The 22915-nt window shown below is 30.3% G+C and overlaps 1 long non-coding RNA gene and 2 pseudogenes across 1 annotated transcript; 2 read left to right on the plus strand and 1 right to left on the minus strand.

Annotated features, from left to right (window-relative positions):
* The first annotated feature begins 3013 nt into the window (after window positions 1-3013).
* LOC149517997 (cytochrome P450 93B2-like) lies at window positions 3014-8326 on the plus strand (annotated as a pseudogene).
* Window positions 8327-10392: 2066 nt separating this feature from the next.
* LOC149517998 (monooxygenase 1-like) lies at window positions 10393-12544 on the plus strand (annotated as a pseudogene).
* An 8145-nt stretch (window positions 12545-20689) lies between these two features.
* LOC149517999 (uncharacterized) lies at window positions 20690-22674 on the minus strand. Its single transcript, XR_016343801.1, has 2 exons — window positions 22337-22674; window positions 20690-22263 (listed from the first exon to the last, which is right to left on the minus strand). It is a non-coding gene; the product is annotated as an uncharacterized LOC149517999 (long non-coding RNA).
* Window positions 22675-22915: the final 241 nt, after the last annotated feature.

Consider the following 22915-nt stretch of genomic DNA (forward strand, 5'->3'; position numbering starts at 1 on the left):
TGCGCCTGGCTAGCCTCGTCTTCTTGTAATAAAGAACCGTTACCCTGTTGGCAGGCGGGTAGTTCTATTGCAGGTAGGGTGGTAAATTATTTTGACCCTTATCATGACGAGTAGGTTGACTATTAATTAGGCCTTCCAACCTTTCAATCTATTTTTGGGGGCTATGCACTCGTTAGTGGGGTGCCCCTATTGAGTGGTGATTACAGTGTCATTTTGGTAGGGGCTAGTTATCAGGTCTTTTAGGCATTGGTCTTGCTTGGCTAGACCTTTGTTTGATTCCTTAGGCAGGCCCTTAGGTGATGGCATTAAAGGTCCAGTTTATAGTTTGGTAGTGGTTAGATTATGGCTAGAAGTTTCAGCTGGTGCTGGTGCTGTACTACTAGTTTTTAATCTTGGATTGATTATAGGATTGACTGTTGTCATGAAACCATTGGCTAGGGTTTTTTGTCTACTTGTTATTAGTTCGTGGACATTCAAGGCACTATACATACCTTTAGCCCTATTTACAACTCTAAGTTCATCAGTTTAAACAAAGTATTGAGCTCTCTCATAGAGCTGGTGTAACTATTTAGGTTTGTTTTTTGTTAAAGGCTATATGAGGTGATTATGTCTTACCTCATAAGTAAAAGCTTAAATAGCCCATTCTGTGTTAAGGTCTTTAATCTCTAAGATAGCCGCATTGAACCTTTTCATGTTTTGCCATAGGGTTTCATCAGGCTTTTGTTTTACAACCTATAAGCTTGCAGAGGAGCGCACTTCAGCCTTACTATTGAGGAAGTGGGCCAGGTATTGCCTGTTAAGTGTGTTGAAACTGTCGATAGCTATTAGGGTCATTGTGTAGAACCACGTACAGACTTTACCTCGTAATGTTGTAGGAAAAATTATGCACTTGACTGCATCTGAGGCATTATGCAAGTCCAAAAAAGTCTTGAAATGATTCAAATGGTCTTCTTGATTAGTGACCCCGTTATAGGTTTCTTTAGAAAGTTTAAGGGAAGTAGGGACATCGACTTGTTTGATGAGGATGGTTAAAAGGTTGTAGTCATCCTCTAATCACTATAGGTCTTTGTTTTTTTTTTTTCCCCTTTTTGAGGTTAGACAGCTCTTTTTGTAGGGTAGCCATCTGTGCTGCCAACTCATTCTTTAGGTTAGAGTTAATGGGAGTTGGGTTTTGTATTGTTGCTTCATTAGGGTATGTATTGTCTTAGATGGGTTGGGGGTTACTATTTTCAGGCTAGGTGGGGATTTGTGGTGGTTTCCGAGAAGAAGTAAAGTTTTGTTAGGTTAGGTCTTTCTTACGAGAGTTGTTAGGTAGCTTGTTGGTATTGTTGAGACACTTTTTGTTAGGCGGCTATCTGAGCATTTAATAACTGGATTTGGTTTATGAATGCATCATAAAACTCTAGTGGGGGTGGTTGCGTGTTTGTTTGGTATATAGGGATTTGCGAAGGTGGTAATGTAACATGGTAGTTGAAGTGATAGAAGGAATATTTTGCCAATAAGTGGCATTAATCTGTTGTGAAGACTGAATTTGCACAGGAAGTGGTTGGGATGCAATGTTTGGGCATCCAACTGTAGTGCTGTGGGCTAACGAGGGAGTTAATGTATGTTTGGAGATAAAACTCCCATCAGGTTTTGAAAATCTCCTGCTGGTTGTGTAGTCCATGCAGTTAATGATATTAGGTTATTGGGGAATGGAGAAATAGGGTCATACCGTGGGTTCCACTAGGGAAGGCATGGTGATGGGATTTATGGGGGATTAGTAGCATAGTTGTTGCGTCAGAGACAATGTAGGCTGGGTTGTTGCATTCATGGTGAGTTTTGCTATTTCAAAAGAGTGAGGGTGAGACATGGTTGTTATCTTCTATAGGCGGCGCTAATTATGGATGGTATGTTTAGGTGTTTTAGCTGACAGGAAACTGATTGGAGGTTGATGGTGAGTAAACCTGGACCTACAGCCAGAAAATGTAGTCAAGAGGCGTCGGGAGTTAGTTCTCTTAGACGCATTCTGATGTTCAAGTTAGTGAAATATGGTAAGTGAAGAATAAGGTAAAGTGTGTTGAAAAGCTACAATGGAGAAAATGTTTAAGTTTTACATATTTAGGTCTCGTATTTATTTTATATACGAGAAGAATGATAGTGATTTGATTGAGATAATTAATAGTTAATGATGAACATATATAAAGTTCAAAGAAAATTTATATGTGTGATTACAAATTACATTTTATAATCTCTAGCAAGAATGTATTACATTTAATGGTTCTAGCTAAATTGGAGGTTAAGAGTTCAATTTTAAAGTGATGTCTTGATAGAATGTCAATAAAGGTATCGGGTGAATTTTTTTTTTAACGAAAGTCGAGTCAATTTTAAAATGAAGTGATGTGATAATTGAATGTATATTAGCTACATTATCAAAAGAATTGATCTTATTGATAGAATAAATCAAAAGAATTGATCTTGTTAATAGAATAAATAGACGTAACAAGTTTGAAATTTAAAAGATAATTTTTAACTTTTTAATTATATTTGATTATAATTATTCACTTTTTTAACTCTAAGGTTAATTTAGAAAAAAAATTTATAAATAATAAAATAAATCAAAATTTAATATCTAAAATTGTGTAAAGTCAAACTTAAGTATAATTCATATGAAAAATGAAATGAGTTTGTATTGAATTTACTATTAATATATAATTTTTTTACATTATCAATGTATCACGTAATAACATTTCATAAAAATTTATTTTTTAAATTTTAAAAAGTAAATAACTTAATTCTAAAGCTATATTTAAAATTAATTTTTTATAAATTATTATTATATAATTTATTAATAATATATAATTTTATATATTAATAATATACCAAATATAAATCCATCACGAAATACTGCTGGCTGAAGGATAAAAGAAAAATTAAAAGACAAAAGAACAGATACTAGAGAATTTGGATGAAGGTAGGTATGGTATGGAATATAAATACAAGTGATCAGTGCTCGTTCTATTGTGAAGAGGCCTGTGTATTCAGCCAATTGAATCATTAAAAAAAAAAAAAAAAAGCCTGTTCCTTTGAGGTCTTTGAAATAGTTGAGATGGGTATGATGCTCCAATTCCTGTCGTTTGCCACCCTCTTCGTTGTTTCGTTATTTCTTTCAGTTAAAACAATAATTTCCATCAAAAACCGTCCCAAGCTTCCCCCAGGCCCACTTGCCTTACCAGTCATTGGCCACCTCCACCTCCTCAGCCCCTTCATTCATCAAACTTTCAACAAGCTCTCCTCCACCCATGGCCCCTTGATGTATCTCCGCCTTGGCTCTGTGGAGTGCGTTGTGGCTTCCAACCCTGAGCTTGCGAAAGAGCTTCTTAAAGCTTACGAGCTCACCTTCTCTGCCCGCAAGCACACTGCTGCTATTGACCACCTTACTTACAACTCTTCCTTTGCCTTTGCACCATACGGACCGTACTGGAAATTCATAAAAAAGTTGAGCACTTTTGAGCTTCTAGGCAACAGAACCCTTGGCCAGTTTCTTCCTGTTCGAACCCAGGAATTACATCATTTCATAAGCTTTCTTCTCGACAAATCTAAAGCAGGTGAAACTGTGAATGTAACTCAAGAGCTGTTGAAATTAACGAACAACGTTATATCACAAATGTGCTGAGCATGATGTGTTCTGGGACTGGAAACCAGGCGGATGGGGTCAGAACTCTAGTCCGAGAAGTGACTGAGATCTTCGGGGAATTCAATGTCTTCGACATTATATGGATTTGCAAGAACCTAGATCTACAGGGATTTGAGGACATACATACTGTTGGGCTAAAAGCCTCCAATCCAATCACACCAGCGGAAGCAAAATCAAACAATAAATCAAACACACAAGAGACAATAATTTAACGTGGTTCGGTCCAACTGACCTACATCCACGGATGAGAAAAAAGATCTACTAGTTGTAGAGAATTACAAACATACATCATATCATCAACCTTACTCAACAATCAATACTCATAAGACACTCTCAATCTCCTCTAGTCCTATAGAGTATTCTCAATCCGAACAAACACAAACCCAAACCATTGTGCACCCTTTCAACATAACCAAACACATACCCATATGCTCCCATACATCATACCTATGTGGACCCTCTCAGTCTCCTCTAGTCCACTCACAAACAAACACACACACCCATAAGACGTAGAGCCCCAATACTCCTATGGGGTGTTTATCCCATAAAACCCTACAACTCTCTTACATCTTTTTCTCATATCAAACCCTATAGAGACTTCACCTATTTATAACCATACAAACTTGCCCATTAAGAATCCCTCTCCTCTTAGAATTCTTTTCCTGTAAGTCAAACTTGCCTATTAAGAATCCCTTTCCTTTTAGAATTCTTCTCTTGCAAATCAAACTTACGTATTAAGAATCCTCTTTCTTTTGGAATTCTTCTTTTGCAAGTCTTCTTGTCCATCAAGCAATATCTGACAAATCTCAAACAAATCTTTAACAAATCTCTTATGGGATTTGAGTCATTATTCCCAACAATCTCCACCTTGACTCAAATTCCATCAATCATCTATCTTCATGTCAGACATGCTTGGCTCCACTTGTAATGAAAGTCTCACAATCATCTTCTCTGCTCTTGTGTCTTCACGCTTCATACAAACCAATCTTCAATCTTCACGCTTTGATACCACTTGTTGGGGAACACCACAGCTTTGATACCACTTGTTGGGAAAAACAACAATACCCACGCGCAGCAATCACACACAAAATAACAAGCTCAAATCAAGAATAAGAAAACACAAATATATTTGGTTCAGCCCAACTCAAAATGGCCTACTCCAAATCTAATCAACTATCAAATAAATCTTTACAATTGTGAGACTTTTAGAATGAGAAAAGTCTCCTAAAACTCCTTACTCAAAACTTAACCCAAAACCCAATAACACCCTTTAATAGCCTACTCACTTAGCTATTCTCTTGGTGTCTAACTCTCTGGGGTTACTAAATTAAAACCAAAACATCTTATTTATAAAGGTGAAACCCTTTATACCTTTACTAAACTCCCGATGTGGGATACAAGACAAATTCAAATTTACTTAACTTTCGATGTGGGATTCTGAGATTCAAGGCAAATCCCAACACATACAAGGTATGATGCATTGTTGGAGAGGATTATAAGAGATCGAGAGGAAGTAAGAAAAAACAAGAAAAATGGAAAAAGCGATAATCAAGTAAAAGATTTTCTAGATATGATGCTTGATGTCTTGGAGGATGACCACTCGGAGATGCTATTAACCAGAAATCATATTAAGGGCTTAATCTTGGTCAGTATATCTTTCAAATTTAGCTTTGAACTCTCATTTTCTTTAAAGCAAGATTGATCATTAGAATTAAAAATATAATAATTTGCATCATATAACTATTTGATTTAGTAAACTTTATCAATTTTTTAAGTAGAGAAAGTCAGAATTTAAAAAAAAAATTAAAGAATAAAAATTTTTAAGTGTCGAGGAATTAATCTTAATATTATATAAGAATTTCTCTCTTTAAAATATGTGCAAATCATTTGAGAAATATTTTAAATTTCATTACAGTTTGTTAATTAAAAAATTTTATTTATCTAAAAAAAGTTTATTTATAAGAAAATTACATACTACACTTTCGGTGAAACTTTTCAATATTTACCATGAGATAAAAATTATCAGATATTCCATACGATATTTAGAAAATTTAATAAATTATATAATAAATAAAACAATATGTAACATTATATTATTTTTATTTATAAAATTTAAAGTCTTCACACCTACCCAACAAATAATAATCTTTATTTAAATCATAATGCTTTTTATTTTTGCATATATTTACACGAAAAGTCATCATTCCTAATGCACTTACGTCAAACATCACACTCACCTTGTGTTAGGTTGCAGTCTCACGTTGTAACACTTGCAGTACGTATTATTTGCGAAATTTTAAATTAAAAAAAAAAGTGATTTTCGAGAAAGAATAGAGATTTTTTTTTATTTTAAAGATATTTTATATTTAAATTTATTCATTTGGTTAAAAAAATTTATATATATTAATTTTTAAATAATAATCATAATTTTTTGGATATATATGATGATAATATTTTATTAATTTTTATTAATAATAAATATTCAATCGATAAATTATATTTTTAATAATAAAAAAATAAATATTTTATTTAATTATTTTTATTTATAAAATATTTTTTAAAAAATATTAAAAATTATTTAAGATGTTTTTATTAAAAATACTTTAAATAATATTTTTATTTTTTTAAAAAAATTATTTAAGATATTTTTTATCTAAAAGTTTTTTAAATGAATGTCATTTAAAAAATATAAGTGGATTATTTAATCAAAAATATCTTACATAATTTTTAATATTTTTTTAAAAAAATTATTTAAGATGTTTTTTATAATCCATTTTAAAATGTATCAAGCAATTATTTAAAGTATTTTTATCCGAAAATGTTTTAAATAATTTTTTTTAATTTTTTAAAAAGTATTATTTAAATAATATTTTTTAATTTTTTGAAAGATATTATTTAAGGCATATTGGTAAAAAATATCTTAAATAATTTTTCATTATTTATAAGATTTAAAAAATAAAATACAAAAAAATTAAAGTACCTTAATGGATTAGAATATATGGTTATCAATCATAAGATCATAGATTTGATCATTCTCTAGTCTTTTAATGTTTTTTTAAAAGGATTATTTAATGTATTTTTTGATAAAAATACTTTAAATAATATTTTTAAAAAATGCTTTTTAAAAGAATAATAATTATTTTATAATTTTTTATTCAAATTAAAATTAAAAATAATGTTATTTTTTTCCTGTAATCTTAAAATATTATAGGGAGAATATTACATGGAGAGATGTGCTTTTAATTCTAAAATTTTGGATAGTATTAAAAATTTATCATTTTATCTTATAATTAAATTATCTTAAATTAAACATTAAAATTAAATATCTATCAATAAAATTTTGAGAAAAAATTTGTAACTTCTTTCAAATCAATCGATCTTTTAATATAATGTATTCTCAAATAAGAATTATAATTTGTCTCATATATATAATTTTTTTGTTTTTTAATATATTTATTACAATTTGTCCTATATATATAATATTTTGTTTTTAATTTATTTATTAAAATTTGTCTCAGATATATATATAATATATATATTTTAAATTTATTTAAGATTATTAAAACGTTATGATATCTTCTCCATTGTTTCGGATTTATTAAGTTCTATCCTAATTGAAGAGTTTGTTAATAACAACGTATATGCATGTTTTAGTGACTGGTAATTTTTTATTTTTTTTCAAAAATTAATTTTTATGATGTATTAATATTATTATATGAGATTAATAATATATAACATTTATACATTAAATATAAACTTTTATTTTATAAATTTATAAAAATTTATATTTCATTACTAATATGATATGATATAATTTAATGAAAACCTATAAAATTCAGACACCAATATTACATTACAAATAATATGATATGATATAATTTAATGAAAACGCATAAAATTCAGACGCCAATATTACATTACATATTTACTCATTTGTTTAGTAATCTCTTTATTCAGCAAATTGACGGCAGTGATGTTGATTGCCTTGTGAGTTGTGTAGGATTTTTTGACAGCGGCTACAGATTCCACTGCTATAGCCCTTGAATGGGCTTTGGCAGAGCTCATCGACCGCCCAGAAGTGCTAATGAAAGCTCAAAATGAGATTTGATCAAGTTGTTGGAAAAGGCAGGTTGGTACAAGAATCTGACAGTCCTCGTCTCAAATACCTGCAAGCCATAATTAAAGAATCATTTCGGCTCACCCTCCAATCCCAATGATCAGCAGAAAATCGATTGAGGAATGCAAAATTAACGGATTCGGAATCCCGGCTGACTGTTTGCTGTTTGTAAACATTTGGGGTATGGGCAGGGATCCTAAAGTCTGGGACGATCCGTTCAAATTTCAGACTGAAAGGTTCTGAAATGCAAGGAAGCCGATAACAATTTAGGGCTTATAGATGTTAAAGGCTTACATTATCAGCTGTTGCCTTTCGGTACAGGGAGGAGGGGCTGCCCCGCTATTTCTTTAGCGATGCAGGAGCTTCCCACCACTCTGGCAGCCATGATTCAGTGCTTTGACTGGAAGGTGGCTGCGCCGAAGACTGGTGGAGTTGTTGACATGCCTGAGCGGCCTGGACTCACAGCTCCCAGAGCCCATGATCTGGAGTGTGTTCCAGTTGTACGCTTCACCCCCATTCTCTTTGCGACTTAGCAGTCGACTGCATAATTAGGTTTGAATATGATCATGGCTATGGTTGAGTGCTGCTCCATTGATCTGACTATATTTATATATATGCGTATGTATTCCATAGTAGCTTGGCAACAATAAAGCGTATAGCTCAAACAGTGCATGTTTGAGCGTAAATTCTTCCATTGCCGAATATCGTTGTCGTCAGTTTCTATTGCTAAAAGTTTAGCCTTCAATCTGATTTCTATTTTGCTATCTTTTTCTTTTTTTTTTTAAATTCTCGTTTACTTGAAATTAAAATGTCTAGAGGTACTATGTGATGAGAAAAATCGATGGGATTTATACATTTATTTAGGGTTACTTACCCCTTCTCAACCTTATAAAATTTATTAGGTAACATTTAAACATTTGATTCAAGGAGAAAACCTAAATTTATCTTGGGCTTATATTTATGTGAGTGCTTAAAATATTTTACTAATCTTTTAACCGATTCAATTTTACTATTATATTTTTAATTTTAAAGTAAATTTATCATCTATTTTTTAAATATTAAAGTAATTCAAAAATAAAATATTCTATTAAAAACTCTTTTATAATTTAAAAAATAATTTTAAAATGACATGACAAGGAAAAAAAAAGTCATAAAATTAAATTTTTTTATATTATTTTTCTTTTATTATAATTATTTTAAATTATAACGTCACATACTTCAATTTTTTTTAGAATTTTTTTCTTCCTTCATATGTCATATTTTCTACTAAATAACATGTCACATCATTCTTTTCTCAGTTGATGTGATATTTTATTCTTTGCTATATAATTTTATTTTTTAATCATAAAATAGCTTTTAACAAAACATTCTAAAAATATTTTCAATTGTTATGTTCTGATCAATTTTATTTTAAAATAAAAAATATAGTGATAAATTTATCGCAAAACTTAAAGTATCATGATAAAATTACACAAATTCAAAAATTAATAATAAATTTGAACTACTGACAAATGATAAATTTATACCTTGTCTCTTGATTCAATGATGAATACGTATGCTCCCCATTCAATGAATTGTTGTGTTCAATAAATTGAATTTTAATATATGAAGAAGAAAAGTTGGTGATCATAAAAGACTATCGATGAAAATCCGTTGTTCGGTGATAAAAAAAACGCCTTTCGAAACTTTTCTAAGCCGATTGGATGTAGGGGATATCGCTAACTTGTAGGGTGAAGAACAACATGAGTTATTCACCACGTTTTTGTTTTCACATTATGTCATATACGTATATTTAAAAATTATATTATATTATTGAATATACATTTTAAGTAACATAAAAAATGTATCGAACATACATATGTGATAAAGCAATATTAATTTCAAACATTCATTTTTGGGAGCACCAAATTTTTAATTCAAAATAAACTTTAAACGATTTATTTCATTCAACTTCTTTTCGTCTTTAACGGTTTTGCTCTTCATTTGATCATCCATTTTTATAAAGCTGTTTCAAAAATTTATAGATTGTGAACTATTCAATTTTGGGTTTATGATGCCAAGACGAACAGAAAACAAAAAAATAAAAAATCCTATAAACGTGTAAGAGAGTTAAAAATATAATTTTTTTAAAAGATAAAATATATTATTTCATACATAAATATTTATTAATAAATTATTATCAATAAATATTTATTGTGAACTTGACGATTTATATATTTGTATTTTATAAAATATTAAATTTATATATTTATATTATATTTTATTTATATTATAATTTATATCGATAAAAAAAATAAAATATAAAATTTTTATTTTATTAAATTTATATATAATTGTTATTATAATTTTAAATTATATTATATTAATATTTTATTTTTATATTATATTTATATCATATCATCATGATATTTTAAATTATTAAATTTAATTTATTTTACCTTTTAAAAAAACAAACAAAAATTTTCGTATGTGCTTGAATTTAATATCAACTCAATAATGCTATAGCGATCATGATTGATTACGAATGATTATTGTATTTTTTATTAGATAAAACTGTATAATTTTTTATAGGTATGCAGGGGAGAATTTATAACAGTTGATGACGGCAAGCGACATGAATTAGCTCTTGGGTAAGTTGGATATCCTTTGAAATATTTTTTGCATTTCAATTTTTGTATTTATAAATTGAAGTAAATTTATTATTTCAGCGACATTCACTCCACTATAACAGTTATATTTATGTCTATATTTTTAATTTATTGGTATGAATCTGTAATTTTTTTTTCAAAACCGTAATGTATATTTATTAATTGATAAATAAGAAAATATATCATCACAATGATTATTAGTTCATTTTATAAGAAATTGAGATTTTTATATAAATAAAAAAGTTTAATTTTTATAAAATAATTTGAAAATAAAATTTTAAATAATTAAATTTAAAGAAAATAAGATGTCTTGATTTGTATTTTTTTAATACATGATAAGTAATAATTTAAAAATAAAAAATTTATTTTTGTTTATATTGTTATATATAAAAGACGTGGATATGAATACATCAATCAATATGGGTACTGTGTAGTTGTTTTTTGCAAGATATGTGTGGTGTGTAGCTGAATGAGATAAATTTTACAGGAAAGGGTAACTCCGATGTTTGAAACGGATGGATCTGATTAAGGCAGTAGCAGAGCCATTACCGGATTGTTTTTTTGAATAATATTGAGTTTAAATGTTAAGTATACTCGAGATTGACATTCAAAAGTGCCAATATACTGTACATGATATACTTATGAATATTTCTAATTTCATCACTTTATAAGAAAAAACTTTAATTTTATAGAAACCCTGAGCCTAAAAAAAAATATTGATTTGATCAAATATAAAAAGTTTGAAAAAAATACAAGTATTACATTGAGTTGCATCCAATGTAAGTCTTTTATAAAATTTACGAGCTGTGGTAATCATAAATATTCTAATCACGAAATAAGAAGCTTTTCTCATTTTAAACTTTTAAACAAAAAAAAACGTGTATTGAGTGCAACACGAAGCATTTAATTATATATATATATATATATATATATATGGATTCGCAAAATTTTCCATCCAATCCATACCTAGGCTAATGAATTTTGGGTTTTTATTCTTTAGAATTGGAGCAACGTGTGATTAATTGTTTCTTTCATGACAGATTGTAATTGGATGCGATGGTGTGAACTCTATAATATCAAAATTTCTAGGCATAAATTCTCCAAAGCTTTTCTCTCGATGTGCGACCTTAGGCTTCACATATTACGAAAGAGGTCATCATTTTGATGACCAATTTCGTCTATATCACTCAGTCACTCGCAAAGTATTCAACTGGGACAACTTGCTGTCACGGACAAGCTTGTCTATTGGTTTTTTATTCGATCTTTAACTTCCCGTAATCATAAAAAGTTAATCATGTTATTAGGGTTAATGCCACTAATAATTTTTAAATTTTAATAAAATATTTAATTTAATATTTAAAAAGTTATTTATTTATCATTATTTAAAATTAAATAAATATTATATTAATAGATTTTAATTTAAATATTATATTAAAAATTTTTAAAATTTAAATATCTCATTAAATATTTTATTTTAAATAATATTTTATTATAATTTAAAATTATTTATAATATTAATTTTTTAAATAAATACATATTTTAAAATTATAATAATTAAATTACATGATAATCACCAGATTTGGGCCTTCAAAGACAGACCCAGCATACATAAACGAAGCATCAATGGAAGCAATGGAGGGTTTCCCAGAAGATATGGCGGAAATGATGAAGCTCAGCGAACCCGAGCCCTTATAGTTGACATAGCTGAGATATCGAACGCTACGTGTCCTGTTGCGAGCCAAGTTAAGCAAAGGGACAGTAGTTGTTGCAGGAGATGCAACGCATGCGATATGGCCTTTCATCTAACAGGGTGGAGGCGCTTCTCTCGAGGACGCTGTTGTGCTGGCAGGATCTTGTCAGAGAAATTGATCAGGTTGCTAATCAAAACCAACTTGGTCGAAACTTAGTGGTCCAAGAAGCTCGTGATTTGTAAGTTGAAGTGAGGAGGACGAGACTTCTCTGGCTTTCTTTGCAGACTTTTTAAAGTTAGATTGACACTTGACAAAACATCCAAGATGAAAAAAAGTTTTGAGCTTTATCGTTCTAATTCTCATCTTTGGAGATCAAAAAAGTCATACAGATTGTGATTGTGACCGCCTGTAGCCAGTAAATTTGTCTCACCTTTGTTTTTGGTTTTGGGTGGTGAATAATTTGCATGGGTAAAAATGAGTTATAAATTTTTATATTAATTTAATTTTATTAATATTATTTAAAAATTTTAATTTTTATAATATTATTTTTTAAATATTTCAATTTAATAGTTAATAATATTAAATTTTATTCATTAAATAATTAATGTGACTAATGACATAATTTTTTTTTTTTGGTTTTTAATATTGTTAATGTTGATATGTATTATAAATTTTCGTCACGTGAATTATCAAAAAGTCATGTTAATATTAATACAAATATTTCTTAAATCAATAATATCTTAATGTCATTAAATTAATTTTGAAAATAAAAGAAAAAAAAACAAAAACAAAAAATCTTAGAAACCTTAAAATCAAAAGAACCCAAAATTCTCAATTCTAAAACCTTCGTTTCACATTTGTTCTAAGAAATTGTGAAACCCAAATTGAAATTTTGGAATTGAAAAGTTGAAGGAATTTATTGGAAAAAGGAAAGGGTTCGATTTTGATGAATCAATAAACCCTACAAGAAAAAATGTTCGATTTCTTTCATATTAGAAATAAGAACATATGCGTACGATGAATCATTTTTCTCATTGTTTTATCAGTAAAATTTTGTTACCATTTGACTACAATCTTTTAGTTTTGTCTTATTAATATTGTTATAGAATTGAAGAAAGAGATTGTTTGAAACCTAAACCTTGATTGCTACATTACAAAGATTGGGTTGACAAGTTTATATTCTTTTATTAGAATTGTTTTTTAAAGATTGAGTTTACAATGTTACATTGATTGTGGTCATATGCAATAATTTCTTATTGTAACACGTTGGCCTGGCTGTCTTTTTTTGCATTTTGATTGGGTTGAGCTTGTTTGAAATTGAAGAAAAAAATAGAGAAATCAATGGAAAACTATAATAAATCTAAGAACGGTAACTTTTTTTTTTACTTTGAATGTACATTTAACATTATTGAGTTCATTGTTTACTAAAGAAGTTAGGAGTCCAAAGACTATTAACCCCTAAATTGATAATAGATTGACATTTGTTTTTATAACTTTGAAATTATGGCTGAATGTTGAATTTACAACAGATGCAAATTTGTTTTAGTGACCTATGATTATAGAGGTGAGTTTGTGTTCTGTTATTCCAAATTGAAGGCTCCTCTAGTCACTTTAACAAGTGACGATAACCTTGGAAGGCATTTTTTTTACTACAGCAACTATCAGGTATATATGAAGTTTGATGTTTGGTTATTGAGTCTAAAGCATGGTCTTGAACATCTGTGTTGATTATTGACTTATTGAAATGTATGATGTACGTAGGGAAATTAGTGTCAATTTTTTATTTGGATGATAAACCAATAGAGGATGAACATTTGAAACTATGGATTATTGATTTAAGGGATGCCAATAGAGGTTTAAAAAGAGATAGGATGAAAATAAAGCATTAAAAAGAATAAATGCTGAGTTGAAAAGTGATGATGAATGTAAAAGAATAATTTTTAACAATGATGATTTATTTGATGAAGTTGTTGTACTGAAAGTTGAGAATAATGAGTTACATGTAAGATTGAAAAATGCTATGTTAGATGCAAAAATGGAATCAAAGTAAAAAAAGCTGTACAAAATAGTTTTGATGTTTAGTTTGTTAATGTTGTTATATTTTGTATTTAAAGTGGGTAAGGATGATATGGTTAGGAATGGTATGTTGGCTTTGCCATGAGTAATTATACATGTATGAATAATATATATTGTTTAATGATATGAAAACTTTTCCTATCATTAAAGTGTATATATAATACAAAATTGTGTTTTGGTTGATTATAGTACACATACTTGTATTTCAATTTCTTTCATCTAATACCTACTATGAATAACACAAGTAGATATGATCAATTGATACCACCAAATAGAAGATGATTGCAACCATGAAACTATATATTTTCATTTCCATTTGAAATCAGTAACCATAATATGTTTAACAAGATATTGTTTTTTGAATTTGAAACAAAAAATGACCAGACAATTACATTGGTATTTCCATTACATTAACCTATAGCGATAAAACTAGACATCAAGCCTAGTACAAAATATTGTTAAACATTTTTTTCAAAACCCAATATGTAACTATAAGAATTGTAACCTAAAACATCATCAATTTGGTTGCAAAAAATGACTAGAATGTTTGCTAATATAAAACCTAGAGCTATTAAACCAAATAAGTACATTGGTATCAAGTTTGGTACAAAAAATTACTTCAAATATTGTAACTATAGAACCTAAAACCTAAAAAGTAAAAAATTTAGTTGTAAAGAATCATCATCATGGTCAATCGTTCTTTTAAGCTGATGTAAAACTTTCTTGTGTCGAGTTTAGTGTAATTTCTTGTTCTTTCCCTCTTGTTAACATATGTTTTTGTAGGATCTTCTTATTCCTTTTGTACCTAATAACAAAAAATTAAAAACAATAAGTGAAATTTAATATGTAGATGCAAAAATTGGTCATGTAGTGATCAATCAGTTGCTATTTTACTAGTAATTTTTTTTAGTAATGTATTAACTAGACATCATAATGCCCCTTCTTATAATCAGCTCACCAAGTTTTCCAAGCTATGTTTATGACATCCATAGTATTCGTTTCAACACTCTAAATGGTATAAAATAAATAAAATCAGTAATCACTTATATTGAATATCAAAATCCCATTATCCTAGTCATGGTATAAACCAATCCCCATGCCAAGCAAGTAGGATTTCCTTTCCTTTTCCTTGCTTGTGAACTCTAAAAATGACCTTTATGGTTAACAAGGCAATTAATCAATGACATTAGAACTTTAACAAAATTGTTCTCAAATAATAGCAATATTAGAACTTCACAACTTCAACATCAGAACTCAAAACTTTGAGATCAGAATTCAAATAATAGCAACAAAGTTAGAAAATGCATACACTTACATTTTCTTCAATAAAAACAAATAAGGATACGTTGTCACTTTTAATGTTCGACTTTGATCTTACATTTCTATTATCAGTGGCCTGCACATACTTAAAATAATTAGTATAATAAGATTTTCATAATAACAAAATAAGTATGAAAAAAGTTTTCATACAAAATTTGATCTTTTTAGACATCCTAACTTATTGTGGCCTTCTCCATAGTAGTATTCACATGTCATCTTTTTTCCTTACCTTGATAGTTTGGTCTCACTATTTCTTTCAATAGGTTCTTTTTTTCTTTTCTTTGCTAGTCTACTTGACATCCTTTTAATTGAATGAGGTAAGATTAGTCCCCTAATGCTTACCTTTAATAGGGTTCAACATGTGCTTACAAGCACATAAATATTTTTTCTTATTGAACTATGAACTTATAAAATTAAATGGATCTAATCTCTCATACATTATTGCACTCATTACATGCTAACATGGAACCCCACTTATCTTACATCTCTTACAAGAATATTAATGATGTTGTAACAGGACAATGAATCTCGCTCTTTCTCTCTCTTTCTCTCTTGTGTTTTAACATTTTCCTAATATACTTCATGACTACCCACTATCATTCCATTCAACCTCCCATTTTTTAGATAGTTGCTTAAACTTCTCAACTTTTTTTATAATTCTAGGGCCATAATTAGTCTTCCATTTGCTAATAGCCTCCCATTTTTTATGCTAATCTCTTTATTACATAGACCCTAATATCTTTTAATATGCTAATGATGGGCTTGCACCTTGCTTTTAAAATGACACCATTAAAGTTTTGGACACATTGTTATCAATTACATCACATTTAATGATGTCATTAAAGAAAAATTGGCACAAATCCTATATTGGTCATTTATCTAGTAACTCTTCCTTTGCCTTAAACCTTCCCTCAATGGCTAACATGATTTCTAACTATTTTTTCAACTTAGGTTTGTTAAGAAACCTAGCATATATCAAATACTGTAATTTCAAGTCTTTTCTTCTATGACTCTTCCCCCACCTAGCATAAATATGCCTAGCACACATTTTTTACTCTACATATAGCAATATATCCCTAATTGATCTTATCAAACCCTAGCATATTAAAAAATAAAACAAAAAATAAGTAATGAATTATAACACAATAATTATACCAATTAAGTAAAGAAGTATGAAAAAATAAATAAGGGGGTAATTAATCTAATTCTTATGACTGACACAGAACTATTCCTTCCGTTATTCCAAAAAACACTTGATAGCTTGACTACCTAGAGAGCCTTTAAAACCTCCATATCTAAAGTGGTACGATCTCAAAGCTTACTTTGACTATCATTATACGATTCAAGGCCATTCTTTGGAAAATTGTATAGCTTTCAAATGTAAAGTGCAAAGATTGATAACAGGATTTTGGATTTTACAATAAAGGCCAGGTCAAGTGTTGATGCTAATCTATTGCCCAGTCATGGTGGGGGATTAGTAAATGCTTTAAGTAGTGAGATAAGTCAAAACATAAAAAAAGAAGTAAGTGAGATCAAAACCCTTATGGATCAAATATTTGTTGCCCTAGTAAAAGCCAATATGATTCATCTAATACATAAAAACGCAAAAGAAAAAATTTTTCACATATAATCCTTATCAAACTTGTGAATTTCATATGAGGACGGTTAGTCATTCATTCCAAGATTGTGAAACCTTTAGACAGGAATTGTAAAAGATGATAGATGCTTTCTTGATCAAATTTTATGATGAATATGGAAAGAATTTGATGAATGATATAATTGAAGATTCATAAAAAAATAAGCCTTACTGATTGAGTTTCAATCCTATTACCATATTTTATGAAGAAAAATCGAGTGTTAAAATTGATAAACTAGTTTGTACAGCTATACTAAAGGTGACAATTAAGGTCCCTAGCCCACTTTCGTACAAAATTGATAGGGTAGTCCTTTAAAAATCTGATTATAATATCATATCACAGGGTTTAAATAATAAATCCTTTTAATTTGGCTTATGTGATGTAAGCACAACAAACATAACTAGTGTAAGGAACATAACTCGAAGTGGGCGGTGTCATACCCTAGAAGCACTTGAGAGAGTTTGAAAAGAAAAAGAAAAAAAAGAAGAGATAAGTTTAGAAATAGAAGATAGACTATCTAGCAATAAAAAAAAACCCCACTGAGCCCCACTCTTGGACTGAGAATATAAGAATCAAGTTAAGAAAAAAAAAGCTTGTGAGTTCCTAAAACTTATTAAGCACAATGAGTATAGTGTGGTAGAGCAATTGAATCATTATCAGCTCGAATTTTTATGCTCTTATTGTTGCTAAATTTTGAGCCTCATAGAAATGCCTTGCTTAAAAGTACTCGATGAGGCTTATGTAGCTCACAATATATTTGTGAATAAATTTGATCGCATAGTGAAAAACATCACAGTGAAAAATTTTATATCATTTAACAATGATGAAATTCCACCTATTGGTAGGGACAATGCTAAGGTCTTGCATATCTTTACAAGATACAAGGATCATACATTGGCCAAAGTGCTTATTGTTAATGGATTTTCTTTGAATGTCATTCCAACAACTACACTATCTAGATTGACAGTCGACATGTCTTATATAAAGATGAGTCATATAATAGTGAGAGTTTTTATAAGACTCACTGTGAAGTGGTAGGTGATATTGAACTACCAATTTAAATTGGCCTATGTACTTTTGATATAGTCTTTCAAGTCATGGATATCGCTCATTCCTATAGTAGTCTTTTAAGAAGGCTATGGATTCATATGGTAGGAGTTGTCCCTTCCACTTTGCATCAGAAAATGAAATTTATAATTGATAAAAAAGTGTCATTGTTGTTAGCGAAAAAGATCTATCGATGACTAAACCATCTACTGTGTTATATGTTGAAGCAATTAAGCCCTACAATATTCTTTTAGATCTTTTGATTTCATTAATATAACTTATATAGGTGAAAGATCGAAAGTGCCAACTCCATGTCTATCCAGAGCTTCTAGGATGGCCCTTAAAGAAATGTCAGAAAAGACAACAAGCATGGGCTTACTTGCAAAGGATGAAACAACCATGGATGATACCTAAAAATTTGATCAGTTTGGTCTAAGATATAAGCCTACTCGAAATAGAAGAATAACGTTCATAGAAGAGAAAAGAGAAATAAGATTAGCTCATTTCCAGGGGTCAGAGGTAGAAACTAAAAGCCTATATTTTTTTTCCTCTACGAGACTTTTATCTTAGTTGACTATATCTATCTAGATGTAGTAGGAAATATAGAAAAATGGCTTACACCATCATTGGAGGATATCTTCACTGAAATTTTAATACAGATGGTGGCTGAAGAGGTGAATGAAGACCCAAGAAGTCCATGGATGTATCCTACTCCTCCAAGTGCAAAATTGAAGAATTGGCATGTTGAGAAGTTGCCTATTGTTTTTAAATTTTCTTCAAAATAATGTGTTAAACTTAATCTAAATGCTTTTGTTAAAAGCATTAAATGTCTTATATGTGTTTGATTCCTTATTTTCATTTGAATAAATGATGAGCATAGCTCGTTTCTCATATTCATTTTACCTTTTTTATTTCAATTTCTCACATAGCTATGCATCCCTTTACATTTCGTCCATTTCACTTATTTTTAGATATTCAAATAATGAATGTGAAGATCACATGACAATATTCTAATATTTGATTTTGAAAATTTTATTTATGTTAGTGAATTTGATGATGAAAAGAATGTTGAAGACCACGTAATATCCCTAGAATTATTGAGATTAATGGAACAAGAAGAGAAGCAAATCATGTCTCATCAAGAACCCGTTGAAGTTGTGAATTTAGGAGACGAAGAAACAAAAAGGAGGTTAAGATTGGTATTTCAATGTCATCACCAATAAAATACGAGTTGATAAAGTTACTATATGAATATGTTGATGTATTTACTTGGTCGTACCAAGATATGTCGGGGCTAGATATTGAAATTATAGTACATAAGCTACCTCTAAAACCTGAATGCAAACCAATTAAATAGAAGTTGAGAGTGATGAAACTTGAAATGTTGTTGAAAATAAATGAAGAAATGAAAAAGTAATTTAATGTGGGATACTTAAAAGTGGTCAAATATCTCGAATGGGTGGTGAATATAATTCAAGTACCCAAGAAAGATGGCAAAGTGAGGATGTATACTGATTATTAGGATTTGAACAGAGCAAGTCTGAAAGATAATTTCTCATTGCCCCACATTAACATCTTAGTGGATAATACCACTAGACACTCCCTATTTTTATTCATAAATGGGTATTCAGGCTATAATCAAATCAATATGGCATAAGAAGATATGGAAAAGATTACTTTTGTGACATTATGAAGAATATTTTGATATAAAGTCATGCTCTTTGGTTTGAAAATACTAAGATAACTTATCAAAGAACTATGGTAACTCTATTTTATGATATGATACATAAAAAAATAGATGTGTATGAGGATGACATAAATGCCAAATCCCATAAAAAAAAAAAATTATGTGGCTACTCTCAAAAACTTATTTGAAAGATTAAGAAAGTTTCAGTTCAATCCAATTAAATGCACTTTTGGTCAAACCTTAAAAAAATTATTTGAATTTATTATCAATAAAAGAGAAATTGAAGAGAATCCAAATAAAATACATATTATCCAAAAGCTACCACCTTCGTTCACTCAAAAAGAAAGTAAGAAATTTTCTAAAGAAATTAAATTATATTATTCATTTTTTCAACTTACAACGAAATATGATCCAAGAATAAGAGAAAGATTGTTAAATGACATTTGAAAAAAATTAAAAACTACTTAACAAACTCACCAATATTAATATCGTTTATCCTTAAAAGATCTTTTATCTTGTATTTAATAATGCATAAAAAATTAATGATATGCGTTGTAAACACTCAATTTTTTTAGATTAATTTCGAATTGATTTAATCAAATTCTTTTTTTTTTCGAACTCAATTTACATTTTTTTAGCCAGTTTAAACGTTAGATTGAATTGTTTAAATTTGTTTGAACTTGTTCCGAATTAATTATTTTTATTATTTATTTTAATTATTGAAGATTAATTTAATTAGTTAAGCATTTATAAAAAATATATATATGAAGAAATAATTAATTAATCAAATTATTATTACTTCAATTAATCAAAAAATATATAAGATAAAAATTAATTACAAAAGTTAATTTACAAAAAATAAATAAATTATAACCAAAAAATACAAGAAAAAGTAGTTGGCAGCCACCGCCACAATAAGCCAATTCTATCTGGCCACAACAGTGCACCAGCCATTGCCATGGGCCAGCACCGACCACTCCTAGTCCTTGCTCACTACCCTGCGCATCAGGCTAAGATCGGCCCTTACCAGCACCCTGCTATTCCATGCCACAAGTAGTCAAATCTCCAGCTGGTTCCTCTTGTAAGACAATAAAAATTCATAGGTTAAAAAAAAGAGAACCACCCATCTTCAGTTAAGGTCGAGCACCACTTTCATCTCCAGCTTCATATCCCTAGTACCCAAAACCCTCACTAATACCCTTGGTCTACACCAGGCATCAAGGCCTTCTACTTCAAACCCATTCATAGTCCCAACAGAGGAGCTTGGCTATAGTACCAGCCCCAGTGGAACCCCAGTACGCACCCACATTCCATTAAAATCAAGCCCTATGCCATAACCGAGTCTTTGCCAGACCCATCTCCAACAGCCACACCTACCTAGCATAGGAAGCTCTTTATAGGCCTGGTTTTCCTAAAGTCCTAAAACCCTCCAGCCTTACACCAGGTCCTAGAAACCACCTTCACCACACTTTACCATACCCAGCCATTGCCATGGGCCAGCACCGACCACTCCTAGTCCTTGCTCACTACCCTGCGCATCAGGCTAAGATCGGCCCTTACCAGCACCCTGCTATTCCATGCCACAAGTAGTCAAATCTCCAGCTGGTTCCTCTTGTAAGACAATAAAAATTCATAGGTTAAAAAAAAGAGAACCACCCATCTTCAGTTAAGGTCGAGCACCACTTTCATCTCCAGCTTCATATCCCTAGTACCCAAAACCCTCACTAATACCCTTGGTCTACACCAGGCATCAAGGCCTTCTACTTCAAACCCATTCATAGTCCCAACAGAGGAGCTTGGCTATAGTACCAGCCCCAGTGGAACCCCAGTACGCACCCACATTCCATTAAAATCAAGCCCTATGCCATAACCGAGTCTTTGCCAGACCCATCTCCAACAGCCACACCTACCTAGCATAGGAAGCTCTTTATAGGCCTGGTTTTCCTAAAGTCCTAAAACCCTCCAGCCTCACACCAGGTCCTAGAAACCACCTTCACCACACTTTACCATACCCAGCCACATCTATGCACTAACAGCAGACCCATTTGACCATCCCTACAGCTGCTCTCATACCCACAACAGCCTTTAGCCTAGCCCCAGACTTCGCCTATGTCTTTGTTCATGTGCACTGGACCTAGCGCACCAAGCCTCTTACCTCCATACTCGCCATAACAGCTGAACCTCCCACAGAAAAAATACCCACCCAATCCATCAACTCTTCTAACACCAAAAAAAATCCTAACAATCTATCGGTAGCGAAGAAAACCTAGCCATAATTTTTCTAAAAAAAAAGCACAAACAGAAAAATCAAAACAAAAAATCAGTCTTTAATGAATCAGTGAGGAACCCAGCGCCGAGTAAGCCCTACAAAATAAAACATAAAAGGTCAATTTTTTTTTAAAAAAAGAACAAAAACGGTGACAAAGAGGATGCTCACAGTGGTGGAGGACTTTAGGACGATCCGAACTGTTAAGATGGAAATCAAGGACTGAGGAATAACATATAAAAATATAAAAAAGATTTAATAGTAGAGGGAAAAGTTTATAAAGTTTGAAGCTTTCAGCTTTTGGGGCTTATATATGAGATTTTGAGGTTGTTTTTCACGAAAAAAAGGATGGATTTGAGCTCAAAAAATCGAGAATAGTTTTCAAAGAAATTTTGGAAAATTCTTATGATCGACACGATGGTTGGCGACCATCGACCGCAACCTCAAGCAGCAGCCAGCACAATGGCATGGTGCCGAACTCAGACAAAACTTGGGAGGCATTTTGGCTAAAAAAGGATTTTTTTTAAAAGGGTTTAGAAATGAAGTAAAAAATTGTAGGCATTTATAAAAGATCCAAAAAACCAAAATTACGTCATTTTGAGAAGTAGGATTCACGTCTCAACCTACAGATACTCTGCAACCTGCTCACTTAACCCAACCTTTCTCATCAACCCATTCCTTAGACCGATCTGATTGGATCAGATCAGACCGTTGACTAGTTCAATTCAAATAAAATTTTTTTTTTTTTAT

This window comes from Durio zibethinus, chromosome 7 (genome assembly GCF_047325235.1).
Source record: "Durio zibethinus cultivar Kanyao isolate XHJ-2024 chromosome 7, ASM4732523v1, whole genome shotgun sequence".
Taxonomy (NCBI): domain Eukaryota; kingdom Viridiplantae; phylum Streptophyta; class Magnoliopsida; order Malvales; family Malvaceae; genus Durio; species Durio zibethinus.